The following is a 26120-nucleotide window of genomic DNA, read 5'->3' on the forward strand; positions in this document are numbered from 1 at the left end:
AATTTAAGAAACAAAACAGATGAACATAGGGGAAGGGAAGGAAAAGTAAAATAAGATGAAAACAGAGAGGGAGGCAAACTGTAACAGATGCTGGGCTCTAGGAAACAAATGGAGGGTCGCAGGAGGGGAGGTGGGTGGAGGGATGGGGTAACTGGGTGATGGACATTAAGGAGAGCACTTGAAGTAATGAGCACTGGGTTCTGTATGCAACTAGATGAATCACTAAATTCTACTTCTGAAACTAATAATACACTACATGTTAAACTGAATTTAAATTTTAAAAAATTAAATTTAAAATGTTCAAGTCCCTTTAAAGCCATGTCTTTCAATGACTGTATATAGTTATTAGAACTGGATTTTGCTTTAAGTGAACCAAAGCCCAAACAACAGTGGCTTTAAAAAGATAGAAGTGGGGACACCTGCGTGGCTCATTGGTTGAGCATCTGCCTTCAGCTCAGGCTGTGATCCCAGGGTACTGGGATTGAGTCCCACATTGGGCAACCCGTGGAGAGCCTGCTTCTCCCCTGCCTGTGTCTCTGCCTCTCACTCTGTATCTCTCATGAATAAATAAATAAAATCTCTTTTGAAAAAAGATCTGATAAACTTCACAGTCTGACTCCCCTGACAGCCACCACCCATGGCCACGCCTACTTTAAACGAGGCTGGAAAATGCAGTGGTTATTCCAAGTTGCCATGGGCCCATCTAAGAATGAAGGATTCTATTACAGTAGGAGAAAAGGAAAATGGATTTTGGAGGATAATCAGCAAACTCAACCACACTGTTGTTCATGTATTTATATATACCCTCATCTCCCATCTTAGGATAACTATTCCAGTATTCTGTACATTTTCTAAGTGTTACTTCTTCTGTCACTAAAAGAATGCAAAAGGAAAATAATATTAAAATATTTCCAATATTCAGGAAACACTGAGCATCACATTGCAGCTTTCACAGTTGTTACCACATTCAGTCCTCCTAAGGTAGCACTCTCATTTGGGGAAAGAAGATTCGCAGCACTGACATGTGAAATGGGAACATTTAAGCTTAGAGCCCTCCTAGTTTTCTCCCCTGTGAAATGTATTTCACTAAATTCTTCTCCACCTGAGACTCAATCAACAACCCCTATTCAACTCTCCCCGCAATCAAGACCTTTTGCTGAAGCACTAGTAAATAAATCAGGACTCCGCCGTGCATCTGCGGAAAGGTGATTGCCAACATTTGAGATGTGGAGCAGAAATTCCCGAATGTTTCAACTTGTGTTCCTCATGCCTTCATCATTAACTGGATGTTTTATTATTTTACTGCATGCCTTTCAGAAATGCTACACAATGCTTTCGCTTTGCTCTGGTGCCCACATACTATTGGAATGGTCTTGCTTGGCTTCCACCCCAGAAAAACACCCAACCTTCAGGACAGGCTCCAGGAATCCCTCCTTCCTTTTCACTGGAGTATGTATCATCTGTACCACTGGAATCTCCGGGCAATTTAATTTGCAGTTGTAGCAGAAGATATTTATTGAGTGTTTAATATGTGCCAATGATGTGGAAATGACTTATAGAGTACAGTGAATTGCTGTAATTATGATTATCCCCATTTTACGGATGAAAACACAAGGCCAATCAACAGGAAGCCGATCAAAAACCCCCTGAAACAACTGGATCCAAATGGCCAAGACATGATTAATAGCTGACAGCCTTCCTAATTTTCAACCCCACTTGCAACCAGAGAGAGCCAAATATACACCCATAACCAACAACATAGAATGCCCCACTTCCAGTTAAGCTGCTTACCACCTCCTCATGGAAACAGCCTCCAATCAGGGCATCCTAGGAGTCTTCTTGTATCCACTATAAAGCTTTCCCATTCTTCTGCCTGCCTTTGGGTCTGCCAAATACAAATGGTAATGGCTTTCTTGCTATATCAAGCTCTGAATACATAGCCTTTGATTGTTCTCATTTGATTGGTCTTCATTTATTTCCACACCAGTCACCATGTATTTTCTCTGGGCTGTGCTAATTCTCTTTCATGTCCCACACCAATCTGTTTTCCATGTTCATTTACATGCGTTCATCTTTAACTGGTCTTCTTTTTTTTAATTTTGTATCTGAATTGACATTCAACTGCAGAGAATTCTCAATCTCTCCAAAAGTTCTCACTGTACAGACATAAGGCACCATGACTTCATCAACTGATCAATTGCCTTTCTATAGCTCTTGCTATTTCTGTTCCAATCTGCTGCTGCAATGACCTTTCCTCTACTTCTTTCAAATGTCCACTTGGTTGCATAACATCTTTGCTGCTGAAGAGACAACAAAAGAATACGAGATAATAAGAATCTCATGACAACTTCTGAGATAGGCACTATCATTATGTCCATATTGCAGACAAGAAGACTGAGACTGAGAGTGGGTAGTAACATAGTGATCATAGTCAGGATCCAAGGAGAAAGCTTAGTGACTAAGTAGACATTTGCAGCAAAAAGATCTGTGTGGTTCTACTACAGACAGAGATAGATGCTTAGGTACACATGAACCAACATGGTGAGACAAAAAAGTTTACAACCAAGTTGTCTTTTCAAAATTTCCCTATTTACAAAATTTGATGTCTTCCATTTCAGCACTTAGGGAACCACTGAATATAGTTATACTTGCTTCCCACATTTTGTAGTTTCTCTAAAGTGTTATTCACTTTCCTATGGGAAAAGATGCCGAAAGAGGCAAATTATTTTTTTTTTCAACAGGACTTAACCTCCCTATCTTTCCTAAAGCCTTGGCCCACAAGGTCCCTGGAACCTCATCTAAAACAGCCAACACCAGGGCACGCTTTGGTTCAAAGAGCCTGAGTTCTCATTGTAAGAAAAGAAGAGGTACAGCCACTAAAAATGTTTGGTTGATTTAACGAGGCAATTTGTACCTTCTGGAATGTACAAGTTGTTAATAAATTGCATTTTTTCCCTTTTTATAGAGTACATTCCTAGTGTGGTGTTTTGGTTTGTTTTATGATAGGTGCTATAGTTTGAGCATTTGAATATGGGTTTCATTAATCCTTAATTTGCGCCTCTACCAAAAGGAACGGAGTATTCTAGACTTTGTGCACAGTGCCCTCTCCTGGTTGAAGCGACAGCTCCTTTCCTGGTTGCAAAACTTAGAAGGAAATTGATGCTGAAAGACAAAGGAAGGCCCCAGGGACCCCTCCTGGTGGAAACTGCTGGTCTCCCCTGGGGACACAAAGAGATGTCACCGTGACCAAGGAGGTCAGCAAGACCCAGGCCCAATCCTGTCCCAGTGAAAGGTGAGAGAGCCTCAGACTTCTATGGCTATAGAGGGGGGAAAAAAAGCCAAGGAAAAAATGTGGTCACTCTGGATTCCAGAAATCTAAATACTAGAGAATGAGCTGGATGGATAAACTTAATCTCACTTCAGATTGGTATAGGGACTCAGAGCTTTGGTGGCCTTAAAGGAAAAAAAAAGTCACATATTTAATGCTGAGAACAATGAAGGAAAATTCGATCCTGTTCATCTCCTAAATTTGTTTAGCTCCCATCAAAGCAACTGAATTATAACACATAGAGATTGCATTTAAAGGTTACCTTTTGGAAAAGTGCAAGTCTAGAAGTTCAGGAAATACTGGCTTCTCTAAAAAGAATAGAGGAGAAGGGTATGACCGTTGGTGCCGTTCACTGTTAGTTGCAGTTCTCCTTCTGGGCAAAAATGAAGACTGCGCACTTCATGTACTGTGAAGTTAGGCATGGCCATGTGACTTACTGGGGCCAAGGAAATATGAATGGAAGTTAAACCTTAAACAACTGGAAAAAGATGTGCCAACTTCCTTTCCTCTCCCAACCACCAGGGGAGCAAACTACAGCCCATAGACCAAATTCCAGCCCTCTGCCAGTTTTTATAAATAAAGTTTTGTTGAAACACAGCAATACCCATTCCTTTACACATTGTCCATGGCTGTCTGTGCACTACAATGGCAAAGCTGAGTAGCTGCAACAGAGACCATGGGATCTCTAAAAGTCTAAAATATTAAAAAAAAAAAAAAAAGTCTAAAATATTCACTGTCTGGCCCTTTACCAAAAAAAATTGCCAACCCTTGCTATGGATGGTGAGGTCCTTGACAGAAAACATCATGGAGCACAGCCTATGACAGACATGTGGCTTAAATATGAAATAAATCTCCATTGTTTTAAGCCACTGAGATTTTGAAGTGGCTTTGCTGCCCCAGCATGACCAAGCCCATCCTGATTGACACACAGGGTAAAGAAGGATCTCTAACAAAAATAGAAAAAGTATACCCAGAATCTAAAATATGTTAAAAGAAGCTCTTGAAACATTAATAATGGAAAATATGCATATTCAGTGTCACTGATGTTGCTCTTTTAACCAGGTGGGAAATAAGCAGGATCCCCACATGCCAATGAGACTATTTCTCAGGTAAGCTGGACAAAGGTGTGATATTTTTCCCCCTAAAATCAAAATAAATTAGTATCTGTATCTAAGGAAGGCCAGCCAGCTTTTCATCAGATGCTGGTTTGTTTTATGAGAGGAGTGAAGAGGCTCATTACAGCAAATCCCAGGCACACGCTGATAAATTCCCAAACTTAGACTCTCATAAAACTCAGGAACACACTTCCTATTGCTTTCCACACTTCTGAATCACTGAGCCACAGGCGAGCTGCCTGATTTGTGACCTTCAGCTGTCCGCCATCCCTCGTAGATCATTTCCACCTAATAGAGCCTTAAAATTGTCATCATTTTCTTTACTTCAACATTTGAAAGAACGTTAAAGATTGATCCACCACTGGGTTGGCTATTTTGCAACTTCCCCCAGCTGGTTAAGAAGGAAGTCGTTGTAAATAAATGCAGCTTTCCTGACATTTTAAATGGTAGCAATCACAGCAATTTCAGCAATATGGAGAAGGGGAGAGAGGAGGTGAAGAGAGGACTAGATAAAACAGACTATGAGCAACACATATCACCCCTGTGGAACCAAGGTAAAGCTCTTCCCATTTCCCTTGGATTGAAAGTTGTAGCCACCTACAGCCTGGAGCTTGGAGAAAAAGGAACACTCCCTTCCCATGTTTTCCATCAGCCTTGATCTCACATCTGTGTCCCAAGGCAGAGCGCTGAGGACTGAAGAGGCATGGCTCCATGTTGACCCACCAGTAGTCTTTGGGTGGATCCATTGGATCCTGGCCAAAAGAGACACCAAGTATCCACAGAAGATCACTGCAGATGAATAGGGGGCTTCAGTCAAAAAGGCATCTGTGGACCTAGGAATCAATTCATCCGAAAGTAGAAGTGGGACAAAGTGGATGGCAGCGGTGATGTGCTCAGTCCCAAGCATCAGCCTCCAGGCATTCTGTAAAGCAGCTTGATCCCCCTGATGCTATGTATTTGTGCTGCTCAGGATGGTTTCATCCCAATTCAGCTCAGAATGGCAATGCTACTAACTAATATAGACCTCCACACTCCCTCAGGCTTTGACAAGTGTTCTCTTCAGGCCCAAAAGCTAAAGAGAAAGAAAGGAAGGGTGTTTTTCTTTTGTCATTAGTGTCAACCTTCTCTGTGAGCCTGTCTGAGCCCTTACCAATCCATTCCAGGACAGTAAGTAGGCATGAACTTCCCAATTCCAGGTAAGAGTCATAAGAATGGAAACAGAGCTTGGGGCCTTTGTTGAGGTCATTGAATGGGTCCAGCATTTTGGTTTTGTCAATCACCTGGGGCTGCTTGTTAAGTTCATACACAATTTGAAAGTAGGGCAGCAGCTGAACACACTGGAAAAACAAAAGCTCAAAATGGCCTCACTAAATTAAAAGTGAGATACAAAGCCACCAGCAATGGATGGTCAAGAGAGGGTCGCTACCACACCTTAGAAGAAGGGAGTAACAATTAAACTGCTCAAGTACAAACAGCCTGTGAAAGTGCTGACCATGGGTGTATAGGGCAGAGGAAAATCTAAGATCGTAGTGGACAAGCTCACTGAGCCAGCGATATAATAGAAGTGTCAAGCAAGAATATGAAAGAAAGACAGATACTATGAAATAATCTTCATAAATTCATGCATTCTTTCTCAACAAAATGTGTTGACTGCCTACTATGTATCATGCATCTAAGCAGGAGTCAACAAACTAGCACCTACAGGCCAAATCTGGCCTACCACCTATTTTTGTACGGCCCTTCATCTAGGAATGATTTTCACATTTCCATAATGTAAAACATAAGAAAGGACTATTGGCCTTTCAGAGAGAACAGCTATTCAGAAAGTAGAGGACATTGCCTCTTGGCCTACAAAGTGTAAAATACTTAACAACTGGGTGACAGGCACTTAAAGAGGGCACTTGATAGGATGAACACTGGGTGTTATACTGTATGTTGACAAATTGAATTTTAATAAAAAAAATTTTTTAAGTTTGCTGACCCCTTGTAATCTAGGGGTACAAAGTTGAAGAAGAAATGGCCCCTTCCCTCAAGGAGCACACAGTTTGGCATAAATTCGATAATCAGTATCACAGTACTTTGTCCTTTCCTGGCTTTGCAATCTAGAAGCAAGACAGAAAATTTGAAGAAAGCTCATGGAAAGTTAGAAAGATTAATAAAAGAATGGAAAGAAGAATTTATGAGAAAAGTTCAAAGGAATTTGGATTATTTATTCTTGAGAAGAGAGACTATGGGGAGACATAAGAATAGTCTTCAAATATTTGAGAGGATATTATTAAGCAAAAGGCTTTTCCACTGTGGACATAAAGATTAATAGAATGTAGGCTAAAATTTTTTATCATAGAGATGGAAGTATTTCCTGGAAGGCTTTTAAACTTCTACAGTGAATTGAGAAATCCATTTTCTTTAATCCTCTAAAACTAGTGTATTTTCTCATCTGTCTGGAATTGTCAAGAATTGTTTGAGTGTTGTCTGAGTTAAAGGTGGAGGTAGACTAGATGCACTGCGCTATCTAGCTCTCTGATTCTTCCACTCAGTTGGGGTTTTTGAGGAGAAAGTCTTTTTTCCCCTCTGGGCCTCAGTTTATTTTCTTGCAAAATGAGAACCTGATTAAAAAAAAAAAATGAGAACCTGATATGCTCTGAATCTGTGATTTCTTGGGCCAAAACTTTGAAATGGTTCAGCTGCCAAGGAAAGCAAAGGAGCTTCAATGATCTCATCTCACAACAAAGGAGGTGATAGGAATGCTTTTTTAATCTTGATGTGAATAGAAAAATTTAGACTCAACATTTTTCATTTAAAGGTAGCTACTAGTTGGAAAAAAAACAAAAAAATACAATGTGTTCACTGGAAGACAAAGACCGGAGAAAACTTGAATAAATGACTAAAGGTCATAGAAGAATAAAAAGGAAAATGTCAAGAAGGCATACACAAATAAAGATATAGAATAGGAAGCCAGAAGTGAGAACTGGCATTTCATAATCACAATCAATGCGATGGGGTTATAAGCTCCTCTCTAAAAGATGTATGCACTTAGAGTAGATCCAAATCCAAAAATCAACCACATGCTGTTTAAGAGAGCCACTGAAAACCAGATGACCCACGTATGGGAAAACTCAAGGGTTTAATATGGAACTTGGTTAATGATATGCATGCTGAGGCCTTTAGCGGGTGAAGGGTAGTGATGGCTGCAACTTACCCTGGGATGCATCAAAAAACATAAAATTGGACTGATGGATAGAGGGATGAAAAGAAATAGAGGGAAATATCAACTGCAGAAACTAGGAGGTAGACATATGTATGTTTACTGAACAATTCTGTATGTTTGAAATTTTATGTATAAAAACTTAGGGAAAAATATTAAGGGTTGGCCCATACACTTGACGGGATGAGCACTGGGTGTTATTCTGTATGTTGGCAAATTGAACACCAATAATAAATAAATTTATTATTAAAAAAAAGGGTTGGCCCATGGAGTATGATTTCATTTTTTATTAACTCTATGAATAAATAAAGAAAAAGCAAGCTTTAGAAAGAAGTGATGTTTGAAGTAGGCAGAATCTGAGTTACTTGGGCTTCTTTGCTCTGCTTTTTTCATAACTTTGATAATAATTCTAAGGGCCAAGCCAGGAGGTCAATTTATATTAATGTGCTCCGTCTCTATCCAAATGTAACTGGCTGTCCCTTGCTTTTTAGGGAAGATCATTTAAGAAGCACAGTTTGAAGACAGTTTTTAGAAACTGATGCTATCAAAAATTTCTTTCTTATGTTTCCTCCATCAGTAGAAGGACATTAGTGTTAGAATCAGATAGAATCAACACATTATAGCCATAGGTGTGTGAATTAAACACTGGCCTTTGATCAAAGAGAAATATAATGTTGGATATGTTATATGCTTCATGCTAAGACATAACTCTATGCCTCCAGTCTGATGTACAGTAAACACCTTACATTTATCATGTTCAAACCACAACTCCTGATTTTTCACCTCAAATCTACTTCTCCAAAGCTTCCCCATCAGAAATGAGGACATTTCTGAGGCAAAAGTTCTGAAAGCCATCTCTTTTCCTCCCTTTCTCTCATACCCCACATACGATACAAATCCTGCTGGCTCAACCTTCAAAAGTTACCAAGAATCAGATTGATTTCACCACCCCATCACTGTTACATCTCTGCTGCCAACCATTGTTGCTCCTTTTCTGGATTATGGGAACAGCCTTGGAACTGGTCTCCTGGCTTTAGCCCCTCTAGTTCAGTCTCAACACAACAGCCAAACTGATCTTTTAAAATCATGTCTGATCATGTCACTCCTCTCTTCAAAACTCTTCAGTGGCTCCCCACCTCAGTCAGAGGAGAATCCAAAGTCCTTTAGTAGTTTACCGGGTCCCCTGGCTGCTACCTCGGGGACTCCATCTCCCCTAGCTCCCCCCTTCATTCACTCAGTTTCAGCCACACTGGCCTCCTTGCTGTTCCTTGAACTTGTTAAGCCCATACCAATCCTGGAGCAATCGCTGTTCTCTCTGCCTGAAACTCTCCTGTTCTTGATATCCACATGATTCACTCTCTTCCATCCTTCATGGATCTGTAAAAATACCACCTTAACCTTTTCAGACCTTCCCTGCCCGCCCATGTGAAATGGCAACAACCATACCCCCACACTCACCATTATGTTTTCTCTGCTTTATTATTTTCTACAGCGCTTATCTTTCTCTTGCCATATTACATGCTTGTTTCCTTACTGCCCATGTCACTTGTCCCTCATACCCAAGTTCCAGGAGGCCAAGAGTCTTGTTTCAGCCACTACCATATGCTCAGAACTACTTAGCTTATTTTCTCCTCCATAAATATGTGTTGAAGGAATATGAAAGCGCTCTGAAGTTATAAAGCCCTAAATATGTGGGGTAAGGCATTATTAGTATTGACGTGGGTAGACCAAAGAAGAGCCTTTTTTTTTTTAAAAGTCCCTAGTTCATTTTTCCCCTGAATATATCCTCTTTGTTCTGTGATAAGGCCATTCTTCTTCCACCACCTAGATCAGATACTGACAAATGTGGTCATGTGACACCCTGAGGCGCTACTCAGGAGCTGTTAACAGCTTGGTCCTCAGGAACCCAAGGAAATAGATACAATGGCCAATCAAAATAACAGCTGAAACTAGCATGTACCAGAGTAACATCAGCTTGGAGAAACCTAAGATCAATGGTAGTTCTATTACACTGTTATCTTTAAAACCTTAGTAGAGAAATAAGCATTAAATTAAGAATCAAATTCATTGCCACTCCCCTCAACTCAGGGTTTCTCCAATTGAGCACTAATGACATTTTGTGGCACATAATTAGTTGATATAGAGAGCTATCCTGTGCATTCTAGGTTATTTAGCAGCATCCCCGGCCTCTACCTACTAGGTTCTAGTAGGGTTTCCGCCTAGTTGCAACAAAAATGTCTCCAAACATTGCTAAGTATCTCCTGGGGGATGAGAACTACCACTCCAACTCCCAGCTATGAAAATTGAGATAAATTAGTAAACCTTCATGGGGGTCAATTTCCTTGTTTCTAAAAGAGGACAGGTAATACCTATCACACAGGACAGCTTTGAGGACTAATAAAGAAATAACGTAAATAACAAGTACTTGGCAAATTTTACTATATTACTTTTGTGCCCATTCCTTTTTACTCTTGGCAAATAATGAACTATTTATCTTGCTCTCATAAATGACTTGGCTGATGTAGGCTTTACTGATTATGGGCATCCTGTATTTCAAGTCATAAAGTTGAGCTTTTTCGTGCCTTATCAGGTCACACCTGCAAGACACAAATTATCTCCAAATCCATTCCCTGGTTGGTTTCTCTCCTTAAAGAGCATGCCCTTTAAAGAGTGCATTTAGAGGCAGGCTGCTCACCCATGGTTAATTTTTATGGGCTGTTTATCTACAGTAGGATTTACTTGAGTCTATCTTGGTAAATGTAATGAAGCCTGGGTGTGCTTTCATAAGGATGTGAGGTGAGGCTAAGGAGAGCAGAGAAAAGTCTTAGGCTAGTTTTGGAAATGTCATTTCAGAATCACTTAAATTGGAAAAGTTCTAGACAGTTCTAAAAGAAGAGCTCAATAAACAAACCCATCACAACAAATAAGACAGAAAACCCATGTCTGCACTTCGGAAGCAGAGAATAGTGCAGCGTTTGGTACAGATTCTACTTGGAAACTATTAATAACCTGCTCTGCCAATTTTTCAATCCCCTCAAGGACTAGACAAGTACACTGTTCAGTAGACCATATCCATTGTGATATTAATGTATTTCTTTCTCTGGTGAAAATATTCAAGTGAATGGTAGGAATCTAGAAGAGGTAGATAGAATTACCCTCATTTTACAAATGGAAGGCACTCTAAGGTTTAGTAGCCTCTACAAGGTGACACAGAGGATAATGGATGGACCCCAAGACTCACTAAAGTCAGCTACCTTTAGAGACCAGCTCTTTTCATTACAGTGCCCTGAAATACCTCAACGTTCTTAGAGTTCATGACTTGCCCTCCATTATCTCACCAGCTACCCCCATAGAAAGCAATGGCAGGAAATATACTTGGGTTTTAATGGGATTAACATATTTACAAAGGACAAAATCCAAAAAGCTGAGAAAAGAAGTTGGGTTAATGACAGGAAAGACTCATGGGCCCCTCCCTGGAAAAACTATTGATGAAAGAACACCAGGAACAGCTTATGCATCTGAACTGTCACACTGACTCATATATTCTCTAATCAAACATTGTTGAGCCCTAGCCCACCAGTTGGGACAGATGCCATGAAAACTGCTTCCACCCAAGGATGATTTATGTATACCTAATACAGCAAAGGGACCACCCAATGAGGACAGACACAGCCCCAGGGACTTCCCACTGTACTAACCCTTTCTTAGTTGGTTGGTCACGGGCAGTCTGGCAGGGGGCTGTCCTCAGCATACAGACACTCAGAGAAGCTTGCAGTAACTACTTACCTAGTATAAGAAGAAATTTTCAGTGTTTTAATGATTTGCCAGCTGTTCTGGTACATCCAGACCCGCCCCATGCTTCCTAGATATGTGATCTTACACAAATTACTAAATCCTTTTAAGCCTCCATTTATTTGTAAAGTGAAGGTGATGATTACAGTGCTTAGCACCCAGAACTATTGTGAGGATTAAATGATGTAAGTAAAGTGCTATGTATTGCTCCTGAAACATATTAGATGTTCATTAACTATTAGCATTCATTATTATTAAAGGAAAAAGTTGAAATATGCAACATATCAATTAATTCTAGCAAAAATGAACCTGGGGCATATGGGTGGCTCAGTTGGTTAAGCATCTGGTTCAGCTCAGGTCATGATCCCAAGGTCCTGGGATCGAGCCCCATGTTGGGTTCCCTGATCTCCCTCTGCCTCTCCCCAACCTGTGTGTGTGTGTCTCAAATAAATAAGTAAAATCTTTTCAAAAAATGAACCTGAGTCTCCTGTATTAGATGTGACTATTTTGTGAAGCCAGACAAACATGAGATAGTCTGTCTCTCACTGAATCATACCTTCCAACCCTGGTAACTGAATCAATCTGATTCCCTCTTGATACTATTCCAGGCACTGTTACTAATTTTGTCCCAAATAATCCAAATAGCATGGCCTCTCTGTCAACAAGGTACCTTATGGAGTCAGTCATGATTCATTATGTTTCTATCAGTGACTGAGCTCTCCCTCTTGCATCTCGAATTTCCAGCCATGAAGTCCAAACCTTCCCAATAGCTGAATACAGAGTCCTATGTGCCAGCCTTAATGGCCATGTTTCCTGTCCCTCGGTGCCAGTCATCAGTTCCCTGACCACTGATCCCTGGTCCTCCCAATGCTCATTGCCAGCTCAATCAGAACTCAGCATCTTCAGAGCTGTGTGAGTACAAAGCCAAAACATCTTCCAGATCTTGGGTCCTCAGTCATCACTGGATTAAAAGGTCCAGGAATCCTCCATGTTCTTCCCTTGGATGTGGCTTCTCATGGTGGATCTTCTAAACCTCTTTACGTGCCAACTTTCAATGTCCTCCAGTGTTTGGGCCCTGTCTTTGGCTTACGTAGACACCAGACAGCATAGTGGTTATGAAGACAGTGCTGGAGTTTCATAAAGGAGAGTTCGAATCACCCCAGGTCCTCCACTTACCAGCTATATACCATCTTGAGCGATTATTCATACTTCCTGAGCCAAATGTAAAGTGGGAAGAAAAATGCATACCTCGCAGACCTGTTATAAGCATTGAAAGAAATAAATTAGGCTTAGTTCTGTAGTTGGCATATAGAAGCATTCACTAAGTCAGTCTTTTTTTTTTTTTTTAAGATTTTAGTTATTTATTTGACAGAGAGAGAGAAAGAGAGCACCAGCAAGCAGAGCAGCAGGAAGAGGCAGAGGGAGAAGCAGTCTCCCCGCTGAGGATGAGTGCAGGATGATGATGATGATGATGATGATGATGATGATGATGATGACAACGATGATGTGAGCCAAAGGCAGTCACTTAACCCCTTCACTGACTGAGCCACCTAAGCACCCCTGAGTCAATCTTATTTTTGATGGAAAGTAGCACTCGCCCCTTTCCACCTCAACTTGATGTCTGGCCATGCTCTGCCTATTTAATCCAGCTCTTTAACAAAACTACTTAGACATTATTCAAAAGCCTAGGAAGCTGTTCACACCAAGAGTTTCAGTCCCCCCTTCAAAATGATCAAAAATCAAATGGGGAAAAAAAAATCAAACGGGGACATATGTGGTTAATTGCTATGTGTTTACAACCTCATTCTTTCAACAAGTACACAATGAACATCCACCGTGTGCCAAGTACTGAGCCGACAAGACTGACCTGACGCATTACCCTCCAGGAGGTTACAGGCAACCAGAATTAAGGGACCTTCTTTTATGAAGAACTCACTGATCCTTGTCTAGTACAGCGCTGGCTTGTGAAATAATTATTTTGCTAGTGCTCTTCTACATTTTCCAACATCTTAAATGGGAGCCTACTGTTCTTAAATTTTTTTTAATTCATTAAAATTGAAAATCTTTGCTCTCTGAGATGTGCATGAAAGCAATTCACCAGACCACCTTATGAAGTAGGGACATCCTGACCAGCTCCTTGCAGCGGTCTTGTGTTTCTCCCGGGTAAACTCTTGAGCTAACAAGCCACTGCTGTCTCTTCATCTGTCTTCTTTCCTGTGGGCATTTTGCCATTGTTCTAGGACTGAACCTCTCAAATAAGTGTGTTCAAAATCTAACTGATTTCCTCTGGAAATTTAGAACAGACACCAGTTACTTCATCTGAATTCTTTAAACAAGAAAAGACTCCAGTCGCTACAGTCAGTCTTTCAGAAAAGCCAAGAAACTTCTCTCTTTGGGAGTGGCTACGTATGATGTCACTCCATTTTAAATGGTCTTAGATAGTCTTCAATTTTGTGAAGTTTAGAGATTAATAATACCTTAGGGGGGGAAATGCTGAAAGGTAGGCAAGTCTTGTCACAGTAAGAGAAAAGACTCTCTCCTGCTTTGCTGTGATTAGCTACATAAATTGTAGTGCGAGTTCCAGAGCTAAATGAATTAGTATGCATCCCACTCAGAGTTCTTTATTTGTTGAAGTAAAATGCTTATAATCTTTGCTTGGGGGAGAGAAAGAGGGTATGTCATTGAGTGGATATGAATTAATCAGTACTTTATGGACAGAACCCATAATTTTAAGGCAGTGAAAAAAGGCGAGGCATTTATCAGGGTTCCACTCAGCAATCTCCCTCTGTCATTGCTAATAAATCTTTTATGAAATGGAGTTTTGCAATCTTTGCAGGAACCTTCCCCCCCTCCACCTTTCCTTGGAAGAAAAAAAAGTTGGCATTCATCTTTAATATTTTTGCCTCCCTTCCCTATTTGAATCTCCTGTACTCAGAAAATCGCAGAAGCTCTTTAGTTTTAAAGCTTTCCTTCCAAATGTATAAATTCAAGACTTCTTTTATCAGAAGAAATAATTCAGATAGACCTTCCTCCCAAGAGATTGGAGGAAAAAAGCTTAGCTTTACATGAGGAGCACAATATTTCAGTAAGCCCAATACCCTGGGCCTACTAAACAATTGATATTTATAGATGGAGTGATAGACTCCACGACAAACTAAAGGAGTTTGGAGATAGACAAGAGGATAATTATACAGCATTCCAGTTCTAATGCTTTATAATTTTCCTATAACTACTCATAGAAGCAAGAGTCTGCCAAATTATAAACAGCCTGCCAATAACCTCACGATGCCCTGATTTAATTAGGATTTTATGCTCCTACTTGAAGGTTAGGTTCATTAGCTGTGAAATACGCCACTGGATGTCTGGATTAAGATTTAAAGGAAAACCTAAATATGGAGTGGCATGTAGCCAGTTTCTAGCCATTTAAACCAGGCACACGACATGTGATCATTCTCCCCGAGGTGGGTAACTTTATATTTTTAGCCACAAATCCACAGGCCATCACTCCTGGTTAGGGATGGTGCCTGATGGCCAGTCGGAAGCTTAAAAAGGTACATGACTGAGAAACAAGTGGTTACGAGGCCGTAATGAACGGTTGGCAGGAGGGGGGTAGGATGCCCGTAATGATTTTGCCATTAAGCCTGAGTTCCATTTTACAGCTTGGATTTATTTATAACAACAGGTGGTGGTATTTGTGGGGAATTGCTTGTTTTTTCATTTGAGAAGGGCAGCTCCATACATCTGCTGGAAGGCGAAACAAAACCTTTTCCAAACACCGTTTCCTAGCTTTCCGCATTACCATTAGGAAGGAAGAATTTGTAGCAAAAGGCCACCCTGCCATTATTTCTTCCTGATGACACTCATTTAGCAGCCATTAAAATGCAAATAGAACTATGATTTTTAGATCACAAAATTAACATTAACGGTTGGATGATTGATTAAAGGTCATAGCGACGGTATAACTTAATTTCTTAGATAATTGTGTTCGGTTTTCTGCAGACTGTTTGGGTTTCTGAATTAATTTTATCTGTTGTTGAACACTGACAGGTGCAGTAATTGGCAGTCTCCTTTGGGCTCATTTCTTCCTGTGAACCGCACCCCCTTCGCTTCCTTGAAGGCACCACCTAAAACACAGAGGAGAAGGCCATCTGAGCGAGGTCACTGGAGGGGTTACCACAGAACTGCAAAGCCCCAAATAAAATCCCATTCCCTGGCTAACGAGTTTTCCCCTAAGAACTTCCTGCATCAGACTCACAGTGGTAAAAAATGACCCCTAGCTGTCCCCTGGGACTAAGGCTAGCCTGCTCGGATGGATTCCTGGCTGAAGGATCCCATCTCAGACCTGATTGTATTTAATGGAGGGATTAAGCCATGGATAGAGGTAATAATACCACCACCACCGTTTTGTGTCACCTCTGGATGTGAGAGTTCAGGCAGTGACCCGGTAAACTGAGAGGGGAAGTGGCCAGAGATTGGGTCCGTCTGCCCTGCTTCTCAAATGTCAGAAATATAAAATATATATATGGTGCTTACCTGACAAACTAAATACCTTCTTTAATCCCAATAAATACGGAACTCTGTATTGGAAAGCCAGGAACTCACAGGAAAAGCACCGTAGCACTGAAAGAATTAAGTTAAACTTCTGCATTATTGTTGTTGTTGTTGTTGCTATTACTATTGCTATGTTGCCTCTCAATTTCTCCTGGAAGTTTCAAAGGACTTTGTTTCATCATGAAGGATTGACTCCAGTTTGTAAACTTCTGTGCATGAGCTTCTGGATTCTGGTTCAAATCATCTCCTTTCATTCTTGTAAATTCTTACACTAAGTCTGCACAGACAGTTCCTAACCAACCAGTCCCACCCTCTGAGAGCTAATAGTCTGGCAGAAAGACCTCTGAACAGGAAGCAATTAAAGAATAATGCAAAGTACACTGTAGAACAGTTACCAGACATAAGGTCACCAACATGTCTCATCGGGCTTTAATTCAATACAAGTATTCATTCAACAGGGGTGCCTGGATGGCTCAGTTGGCTGAGCATCCAGGTCATGATCCCAGGGTCCTGAGATTGAGCCCCGCATCAGGCTCCTTGCTCAGCAGGAAGCTGGCTTCTCTTCTCCTGCTCCCCTTACTTGTGCTCTCTTTCTTTCTGGCAAATAAATAAATAAAATCTTTAAAAAAAAAAAAGTATTCATTCAACAAACACATCCTACTATATGCCAGGTTCTGTACCAGGGTCTAGGGATACTGTAATAAAGAGGACAGACAATCCCTTCAGAAGGTAACGGCTAGCTCTGACGAAGTAGAGGAAAGGGAGAAGGAGCAAGGAACGGTAATTAAAAGTGGGCCGAGGGCCACAAAGGGGAAAGGAAAGAGTAAAGGAGCACTATGAGAGCTTGTGGTAGGCTTCGTTTTCCCAGCACCTCTCACGGGGCATACCAGGTCCTAAATCCATGCTTATTGAAACCATCAGTCTCTTTATTAATGAGTCACTAAGAAGATATTAGGATATAATTCCAAGGAGTCATAGAAATGGGCCCATGAAAGAAACAGGTCCATGGACGAAAAGGGCTTTGCAGGCTATCAGGCCGGCTATTGTCAATACCCCAAACACAACATACTTCCCCTACCCCTGGGCCTTCACACATGCCACTTCCACTTCTCATGCCTAGTTAATGTCCACTTGTACTTCAGACCTTAGCCCAAAGGCCAGGACCACAGGGCAGTCATCCCTGACATCTCCTGCCCTTCCCCAACCCCAGATCAGGCTCACAGCCTGGGAATAGAGGCCCAGTCAGACGTCCAAGTACAGGTCCCCACAGTCCCTAGCACTCCAACCCCCTGCATGGCCCATGTCACACAATTTCCACTGATTTAAATGATTATGTGACAGATGTCTGAACTATAGGCTCTGGGAGGGCTACACAGCATCTGTCTTACACCATTGTGTCCATTGCAGGCCCTCAATAAATAGTTATTAAATGCATAGACGAAGTTTGCTATGCGTTGGGTCTTGGAAAAGTGGTGAGTATCCAAACAGGCAAAGAAGAGGAAGAGCAGCATGGAAGGTGGAAAGAGTGCACAGTGGGCCCCATAGGTCTATACAGGGTACATGCAAAATATTTCACCAGCTGTCCAGACTGGGCTCAGACCCTGCATATGGTGCTGAGGCTGGTGCTCTCCCTGTGATGCCAGGTGTTAACCTGTTAGCTCATGGGATGTGGAAGTATAGGTGGGTCCCAGGCAAAGGTGCACCTGGGATTGGAGGGTAGGAGTGCTCCTCAGGGCAGCAGCCATCTACCAATAATTTAACAAGCTGAGGATCCTATCAGAGAGTATCAGCTGACCAAAAGCCCTCTCAGAGGAGAAAGGTGGCCCCTGCAGGGGGAGGGGGCAGTGAATCCTATTTGGTTGGAAAGGAAGATAAGCTAAAATATGAGAAACCTTCAAATTCAGGTGTAGGATTTTGATCCGATTTCAGTGGGCTACATAAGAAATCACTGCGATCACTAAGAAAGGGAGGAATGGTGAAAGGCATATTTTTAGGAGGACTGTTTCAAAGTTCAAGGCCAGCTGCTGTGCTAGGGTGCCATTTAACTAAAAGGTAACACATGGACATTGGGCTTAACCAAAAGTAAGTTTCCCATTTCATAATGCTCAGGGCTGATTCTGAATTTCTCAAAGGGTTAGTCTCCATGTTCAACTGCAATAAGGCTGGCTTTAGTGGTTTCCTCTTCCAGTCTCCCAGCTCCCAAAAGACAACTCCTCACATCCTTGGTGATGAGGATGGTGTCTAGCCCTTGCTCAGTGGATAAATGAATGAATGGCTTTACTCAAAATACAAACCCAAAAAAAACCCAGTAGCCCCCCAAGACTACACTGTGATGCAAATCCTCTCTCACCCCTCCACCTCTTCCTTAAATAGGTTTCCCCAACTGAAGCTCACCTTTCACCGGCTTTGCCAAAACCAAAGACAGCCTAACTGCTCCCCTTCCTTGCCTGAAGTCTAACAGAGCCCCATCTTTGGGTGCAATTGCCTGCACTTCTCGGAGTCCAATCCTGTCCCCTTCTTGGCAAGCACTAACTTGGTAAGCTGTATTTCATGAAGTTAACCAGGCTCATTACAGAGAACATATTTCCAGGAGGAGGGATGTTAATTTCTTCCTCATACAAAGACCAAAAATCAATATCGTAAATCCAGGAAATCTCCCCTAAATGTCTGCCCCGCCATCATTCTCTGCTTTGCTCTGTGTAAATACCATCATGACAGCTTAGCTATATTTTCTACTCAGGCAACATGATCTTGAGGTGACAGCAAGACTAGTCATGCAGCTGAAGGAAGGAATATTGGCTGGGAAGTTATTCCTCGGGGTATTTTGTGACATTGGAATTCCATCAAATGGAGTTGATCGTCCTTTATCTTTCAAACAAGCCCCAGGTCCAGTCCTCAGCCTGCCTAGCACGCACTGCATTCGCATGGTGACCCATAGATTTTCCACATGTGTGGAAGGTGAATGGAAAGGAAGTGGTGTCCTACAGGCGTGTGGGTGCATCTCAACAGCTTCCTTTACTCGAATGTGTAGTAAACACCAACTGCACACATTGTGTGAGTGAGACATAAAGAAATCAGGATGCCAGGCACCGATTTTGCAGGAATTGATAGTCTAAATAAGCAAATAGTTTAAACTAAGACTTACTTTTAATTTAATACACACACATGTCAGACCCTAGCAAATCCCCATGCAGAAATGTGAAATCTCCAAGTAATGTTTTTTCTACCACCTTTTGGGAGTCCCTTAACCTTATGGTACCCCAGGGGGAGGGACACAGCTTCATCTTAGGAGTAAACAAGAATCTAATTTTAGAAATCCTCCAAGATGTTGACCTTTGTGTAGGGATCTGTCAACCTAAGACCCAGGGTCTTAGATGGGTTATTATAAATTAAAATCTAATACTCCTTCCTTCTCCCTGGATCTATAATACCCCATTCAATCAGCAACGTCCAGCTTACGTGTGCAATTCAGCTCCAAGAGGTAGACAGCAAAACCTAGTGACTTCAACATCCCAAGGGCATAGGCAAAATTAATTAAGGCATTGCCGCTGAATATTAGCCCTTCTTAGTCCTCCCTCCCAGGTTTATTTCTAATTATCTCCCATTGAGTCATGTCCCCAATGAGTCAAAATTTTTATTAGATTTTTAGGAGCCGATCTCCTGACAGCTTCAAAGGATTTTTATATTTTAGCATAGCTGATTCCCTCTAATATGCTTCTATCTCTTAACTAATCTCTGTCCTGAATCATATTATAAAACCATAGAGTGGAAAGAGTCCTTTGAGGTCACCTAGCCCAATTCCATCTGATTATAGACAAGGAAACTGAGGCCTAAGGAAGTTTAATATCTTGAGTAATATGAATAAGTTAGCATTGCAAAAACCTGATGCCACAGAGACCTACTGTGAGGTCCTACCAAGACCAAATTGAAATGGCTTTAGAATAAAGGCTTGCATATTTTGACTTTGAGACTATCCCATCCTATGCTCCAAATTTCTACATAAAGTCCCCTCATCAACAAGCCCAGGCCATGCATTCTCAGCTTCTAACCAACAGTTCAGTGTCAGCCTCTTCGATGTGGGCAGACAAGGAGCCATCATACACAGGAATAAGGATTCCACCATGAGAGACACTCAAGCAAATGAAAAACAAACAGAAGAAAAGGAAACTACAGAAAACAGACAATCTGGGAAACAGAAGAACATCCCAAAAAAATGTATCCTCAGAGCGATATTTTATACATAAGATAGGATGCTATGAAAGGGAATTTATTAAAGAATAAGGAGTTCTTAGATATTAAAAATATGAAAGCAAATAAACTCAATAATCAAGCCAAAAGACTCACAGAAATAAAATCAAAAGATAAAAAGAGAAAAAGTGGGCCAAGAAAAATGATAAGAATGCTATGGAGATTAATCCAGAAAGTCCACTGTGCAACCAACAGGAGTCCCAGGAGTCCAGCATAGAGAAAACTAAGGGAAATTAAGGGAAGGAAACTATCAGAGGCATAAAACAAGACTATTTCCCACAACTGCAAGATAGAAGCCTGCCTCCACGAAACAGACTGTTAACTGGAGAACAAACTGCTGGATATGGCTGGGGAGGAACAGGTGATGGGGATTAGGACTACACCTGCTGTGATGAGCATGTGCAAGTGTTGAATCACTATTTTGTACACCCGAAACTAATATTACACTCCATGTTAACTAAGTGGGATTTAAATTAAAATAAAAAAAAATCCACACTGGGGGCAGCCCGGGTGGCTCAGTGGTTTAGCACCACCTTCAGCCCAGGGCCTGATCCTGGAGACCCAGGATCGAGTCCCATGTCGGGCTCCCTGCATGGAGCCTGCTTCTCCCTCTGCCTGTGTCTCTGCCTCTCTCTCTCCCTGTGTCTCCCATGAATAAATAAATAAAATCTTTAAAAATAAAAAAATAAAATAAATAAAAATAAAAATCCACACTGTAGGGGAAAAAAAAGATAGAAGTCTGCCTGTGAGAGCTTCCTGAGTGCCCGACTTCAGTACAGCTATATGGAATTTCAGAAGGTCAGGGATAAAGAGGACATCTGGAGAACGTTTAAAAAGAGGAGAGTTGTCATCAAAGGATCAGGAATCAGGATAGCTTTGGACTACCAGACACTGGAAATAAAAGAATAATGGAGCAATGCCTCCAAATCTCTGAGCCAAGACTATTATTTGAAGCCAAACATTCTATACAACCAAGTGGTGAATCAAATGTAAGGATGGAATATGGACGATTGTGCACAAGCATAATTCAGAGCATGCATCTCCAATGTGCTATTTCTTAGGAAATTACTGAAGGATTGGGCTTCTGCAAAAGGAGAGAGAAGAAATGAGAAAGAGGAAAACATGGCTTTCAGGAAAGGCCCCAACAGATGACAGCAGTAAAGAGGAAGCTGTGAGCAGGCCATGGCAGGAACCATTGGACAAGAAATGAAGAAGGGAGCTCTCCGGGAGGAAAAAATAGGAACAGATAGACCACTTGTTGATTTGAGAAAGAAGAGGTATTTTGGCTGTTTTTCTCTTTCTCCATACTACTAGATTTTGTTTGGGCTACAATCTGTCTGGCTTCCAGGAGGCATCGGGACTGGCCTAAGTCAATCAGGGAGTCCTATACCCAAATATCAATGATTCGTCTAACATTGATATGTGACCAGTTCTGGCCTATGATATAGCAAGCGCCAGGCCTCAGGGGAATTCTAAGAATTTGTGCACTGGCAAAAGAGAGCAAAGGGCAAAGGCCCAGTTTGAGCTCCTGACATCTTCCTTTCTGTTCTGGCCTGTGTGTGTGGTTTTTTTTTTAATATTTTATTTATTTTGGCCTGTGTGATATTAAGATATGCTCTTTGGAGCTGCAGCAGTAGTCTTAGGACCACCCAAGAGACAGTCACCTTGCTGAGGATGGCAGAAGAGAAAGACAAGAAGAGCCAGATTCAAATCTGCCTCTCAACCTAACCTGCAAGCCCCTACTGCCAGGATTCTTGTTATGTGAGATAATTACATGTCTTTGTTATGTAAACTACTGTTTGTTGGTGCTCTGTTACTTGAAGCTGGAGGCTGGACAGTCTTTGGCAGATGTCAGAACATCTGTTTGTAAAAATTAATAATAGGTACGTTGAAATTTGAGCAAATAAAAAATGAGACAAACCTGTGCAAGGAATAGCCAATAAATTTATGAAAAAATGCTCAGCCTCACAAGTGAAAGGGAAATACAAATTGAAATCACATTTAGATACCATTTTATGGCCAGGATGTTAGAAAAAAATAAAAGTCTCGCCATTCCAAAAAAAAACTCTCATACAGTGCTGATGTGCATTATTTCAGCCATTTTGAAAAACAATTTGACAATACCTAGGAAAACTGCCCATGCTTGTTATTTACTAAAATTCAGCATATTTAGAAAACTCTTCCACATATGCCTGAGCAGACAACTATGAGAATGTTCACTGCAGCATTGTTTATAATAACCCAAAAAATGGATAAAAATATAATTGTATTAGTAGAAAAACAGATTTATATATTGTGTGGTTTACTTATGCAATGAAATACCACACATTAGTTTTAAAAGCCAGAATTACATGTATTATCTACTTGGATAAACCTCAAAGTGAAAATAGAGTTTGGGGGCGGGGGGAGTAGGTACAAAAGGTTAATCAAAGTATTATGCCATTCATCTCAAATTTTAAAACACAGGGATCCCTGGGTGGCGCAGCGGTTTAGCGCCTGCCTTTGGCCCAGGGCGTGATCCTGGAGACCCGGAATCAAATCCCACGTTGGGCTCCCGGTGCATGGAGCCTGCTTCTCCCTCTGCCTGTGTCTCTGCCTCTCTCTCTCTCTGTGTGTCTGTCATGAATAAATAAATAAAATTTAAAAAATAAGAATAAAAATAAAATAAAATACCCAGTCTACACTACTTTGTTAAAAAGCAGCCCATGCTTGGCTAAAACACCTACTAAAACAGAACTACAATTTTGGGGACACCTGGGTGCCTCAGCAGTTGAACATCCTTCTTCCGCTGAGGATCCCAGGGTCCTGGGACTGAGTCCTGCATCAGGGTCCCTGCAGGGAACCTGCTTCTCCCTCTGCCTGTTTCTGCCTCTCTCTCTCTCTCTCTCTCTGTCTCACATGAATAAATAAATAAAATCTTAAAAAAAAAAAAAAAAACGCAATTTTGTTCAGAGTAGCCATGCCCCTAGCCCAAGGTAATGAACCATAACGATCCTATTCTGTTTGACAGTGATTGCTTATGCCAGGGTCCTTAAAACTTAGAGTGGTCATAGGACCCAGCTCTGGCCAATAAGACTATGGAAAACTCTCGGGGGGGGGGGGGGGGGGGGGGGGGCTTTCAGGAAATGTTTTGCTTTCCTAATAAAAGAGTCAGACTTGACCATTACTGGCATTTCCACTTTTACTGTTTCTTTAAATGCACATAGAATGTTTGGAGCTATGGCAACCATGTTATGATCACGTGGCAAGAAGCATGAGAATTAAAGTCGATGGGCTAAGAATAGCAGGGGGAAGATATAAAGAACTTGGATCCTTAATTGCATCAATGAGCAGCTGAACAAATGCCAGCCGCTACTTCTTGTTATGCAAAAAACATAAACTTCAATAGTTTAAGCCCATTTTAGTCAGGTTTCTTTTACTTATAACTGACAGCATTCCCAGCTAATACAAACTCATAATTTCATGGAACTCTCATAATAAATTAATTAGGCATTATTTATTTGAGCGTTATGATCCCCATTTTACCGGTTGGAACCTGAGTAACTTCCAAGGCCACAGAGCTAGCAAGCAATGCCAGACTTGGAATCCAAAGATAATTGCAAAGCCCTAGGTTTTTCCTCTGCTCCCCTGCTGCTCACAGTGCGGTCCTTGAACCAGGAGGAGAGCATCACTGAATGCTTGTTAGAGATGCAGAGTCTTGGGCAGCCCGGGTGGCTCAGCAGTTTAGCACCGCCTTCAGCCCAGGACGGGATTCTGGAGACCCAGGATCGAGTCCTGCCTTGGGCTTCCTGCCCAAGCCTGTGTCTCTGCCTCTCTGTGTCTCTTATGAATAAAATCTTAAAAAAATAAATAAATAAAAATCTTAAAAAAAAAAAAAAAAAAGAGAGAGATGCTGAGTCTCTGGCCGAACCAAGATATGCAATTAAACTATGTCTACAAGGTCTTACTTCCATGGCCCAGGGAAAAGAATGAGGACCACTAGTTGAAATTTCTAAGAGGTCAGATTTCAGCTCAAAGAAAATGTGAAATGCTTAAGTAATTAAAACTACCAACAAGGGAAGTATCTACAGGAAGCAGTGAGATTCCCTCCACCACCACTAGAACTATTCAGGACCATTGGAGGGATACCAACTCGCCACAGGTGCCAGGGAGATCACCCTGACTGAGGCCTTTCCATTCAGGTGATGGTTCCCACTGGCCTTTCCAAGGCCTGAAAGTGCACCATTAGAGCCATCCCTGAACACCCCGGATGATAAAGCCCTGCCTAATAAATGCCGCTCTGAAGTCACTGGTATCCCACACAGTGGGAGCAGCCTGTGGCGCCCCGTGGTAGGTAAGTCAGTGACACGGGGGAAAAGGACGTCTGGGGCAGGACCCTGGCCCCATGGAAGGCCAGCTCTCATGAGGCAACCCAGCCAGAAGCAGAGGAAGCGAGGGCCCAGAGGCTGGGCATTGGACCTGGGACAGCAGGCTCTTAGGGAAGGGGCCTCAGGGCCACGACTCTTAGTGGTCCAGGAAGCCAAATTTGCACAGGACTCTTTTGCTCAAGTGGATGCCACCTGCCCTTGGATCTGAAGCCCGGATCAGCAGCTCCCCCAGCCCCACCACCCGGCTCCCACAGGTTCTAAACCCCTTACTGAGCCCCTAGCAAAAGCCACAAACTCAAGGCGGCTTTGGAATCGCACACATGTAACCACATTCTCACCCTTCTGAATTTAATTCCACAGTATAATTAAACACATATACTGCACATGCACGGCTAAGATGCAAGCTGTCGGTTCAATTTGGAAGTGTGCATTAAACAAATGCCTGCGAGGAGCAGTCCTCCCTGAGCCCCAGGCCTGGGGGAGGAGCCAGCCCCCAAAATGAACATTCTGTGGGACATACTGCCATCCAGCGGCCAGAGGGTAAATTGCCAAGACCAGGAAGCACACGGATCCCCAGCACCTGGCAAGGGCGCCCAAAGGTTTTGAGCTAAATTGTATTGAATTAAATCAAGTTGGGTAGGAGTAAAGTGAAATTGGGTGAACATAAAATGGATTAAGGGTCATATTGGGGACTATGGCCAGGGTTGCATAACCTACTCCTGACCCAAGGAGAGCACCGTGCATTTTAGACCAGAGGGGAATCTCCTGCAACCGCATCAAAGAGGAGGTGAGTTTTGCCAGAAGAGATCTTGAAAAGGTAGTCCTCAGTCCAAACCATAATCAGAAGTGGTCTACCAGGACCATGGTGTAAATCCTGCTTCTGACACTTAACAAATAAATAGTCGGGTCATAATTAAAGAAACAAATATTCATATGCAAACGAAATGCAAACCTTGGTAAGCAGGTCAGAATGAAAGTAAGGGTTCCTGACTGCCACCACCCATCTCAGGAGCCACTTCCTTGATGCTTAACTGCACGTGGCACCCTCCTCCCGTTGTAGCTACATTCGGTGGTGAGAGTGGGATTAAAGGGCCTCTGTCCCATGGGCTGTGAATTTTCAGAGGAGGATTTTGATCCTACTCGCCTAGACAGTGCCCATAACTCAACAGATAAGGAAGGAGGTGGGAGGGAAGGCATCATTACCGCAAATGTGGGCAGAAAACTTTCTTTTGTCTGTTTGCTGCAAGCCTCTTGAACAAAGCTGCTACCGTTTTCCTGAGGCTTTGGGGCCCTCAGGGTTAATGAGTGACAAGCCTCCAAGTCCTGATGCTCTGGACTGAATATTTGTGTATTCCCAAAATGTGTATGTTGAAATGCTGTTTCCCAATGTGATGAGGTTCGGAGATGGAGCCTTTGAGAGGCAGTTAGGTCATGAGGGTGGAGCCTGCATGAATGGGATTAGTGGCCCTACAAGAAGAGAAATGAGCTCCATATCTCCTTCACCATGTGAAGAC

At 42.0% G+C, this 26120-nt stretch overlaps 2 long non-coding RNA genes across 10 annotated transcripts in view; both read right to left on the reverse strand.

The window, feature by feature from the left end:
* Positions 1–979: 979 nt before the first annotated feature.
* On the reverse strand, positions 980–12917 carry LOC144282391 (uncharacterized). Its single transcript, XR_013350845.1, has 3 exons — positions 12111–12917; positions 11347–11434; positions 980–2300 (listed from the first exon to the last, which is right to left on the reverse strand). It is a non-coding gene; the product is annotated as an uncharacterized LOC144282391 (long non-coding RNA).
* A 2169-nt stretch (positions 12918–15086) lies between these two features.
* Positions 15087–26120, reverse strand: part of LOC144282389 (uncharacterized) — a 102805-nt gene continuing 91771 nt past the window's right edge. For all 9 annotated transcript variants that reach the window (XR_013350842.1, XR_013350843.1, XR_013350841.1 and 6 more), the window contains 2 exons: positions 15974–16060; positions 15087–15564 (listed from right to left, as the gene is read on the reverse strand). This is a non-coding gene — a long non-coding RNA (uncharacterized LOC144282389). The remainder of the gene's footprint in view (positions 15565–15973; positions 16061–26120) is intronic.

Source organism: Canis aureus, chromosome 13, assembly GCF_053574225.1.
Source record: "Canis aureus isolate CA01 chromosome 13, VMU_Caureus_v.1.0, whole genome shotgun sequence".
Lineage (NCBI taxonomy): Eukaryota > Metazoa > Chordata > Mammalia > Carnivora > Canidae > Canis > Canis aureus.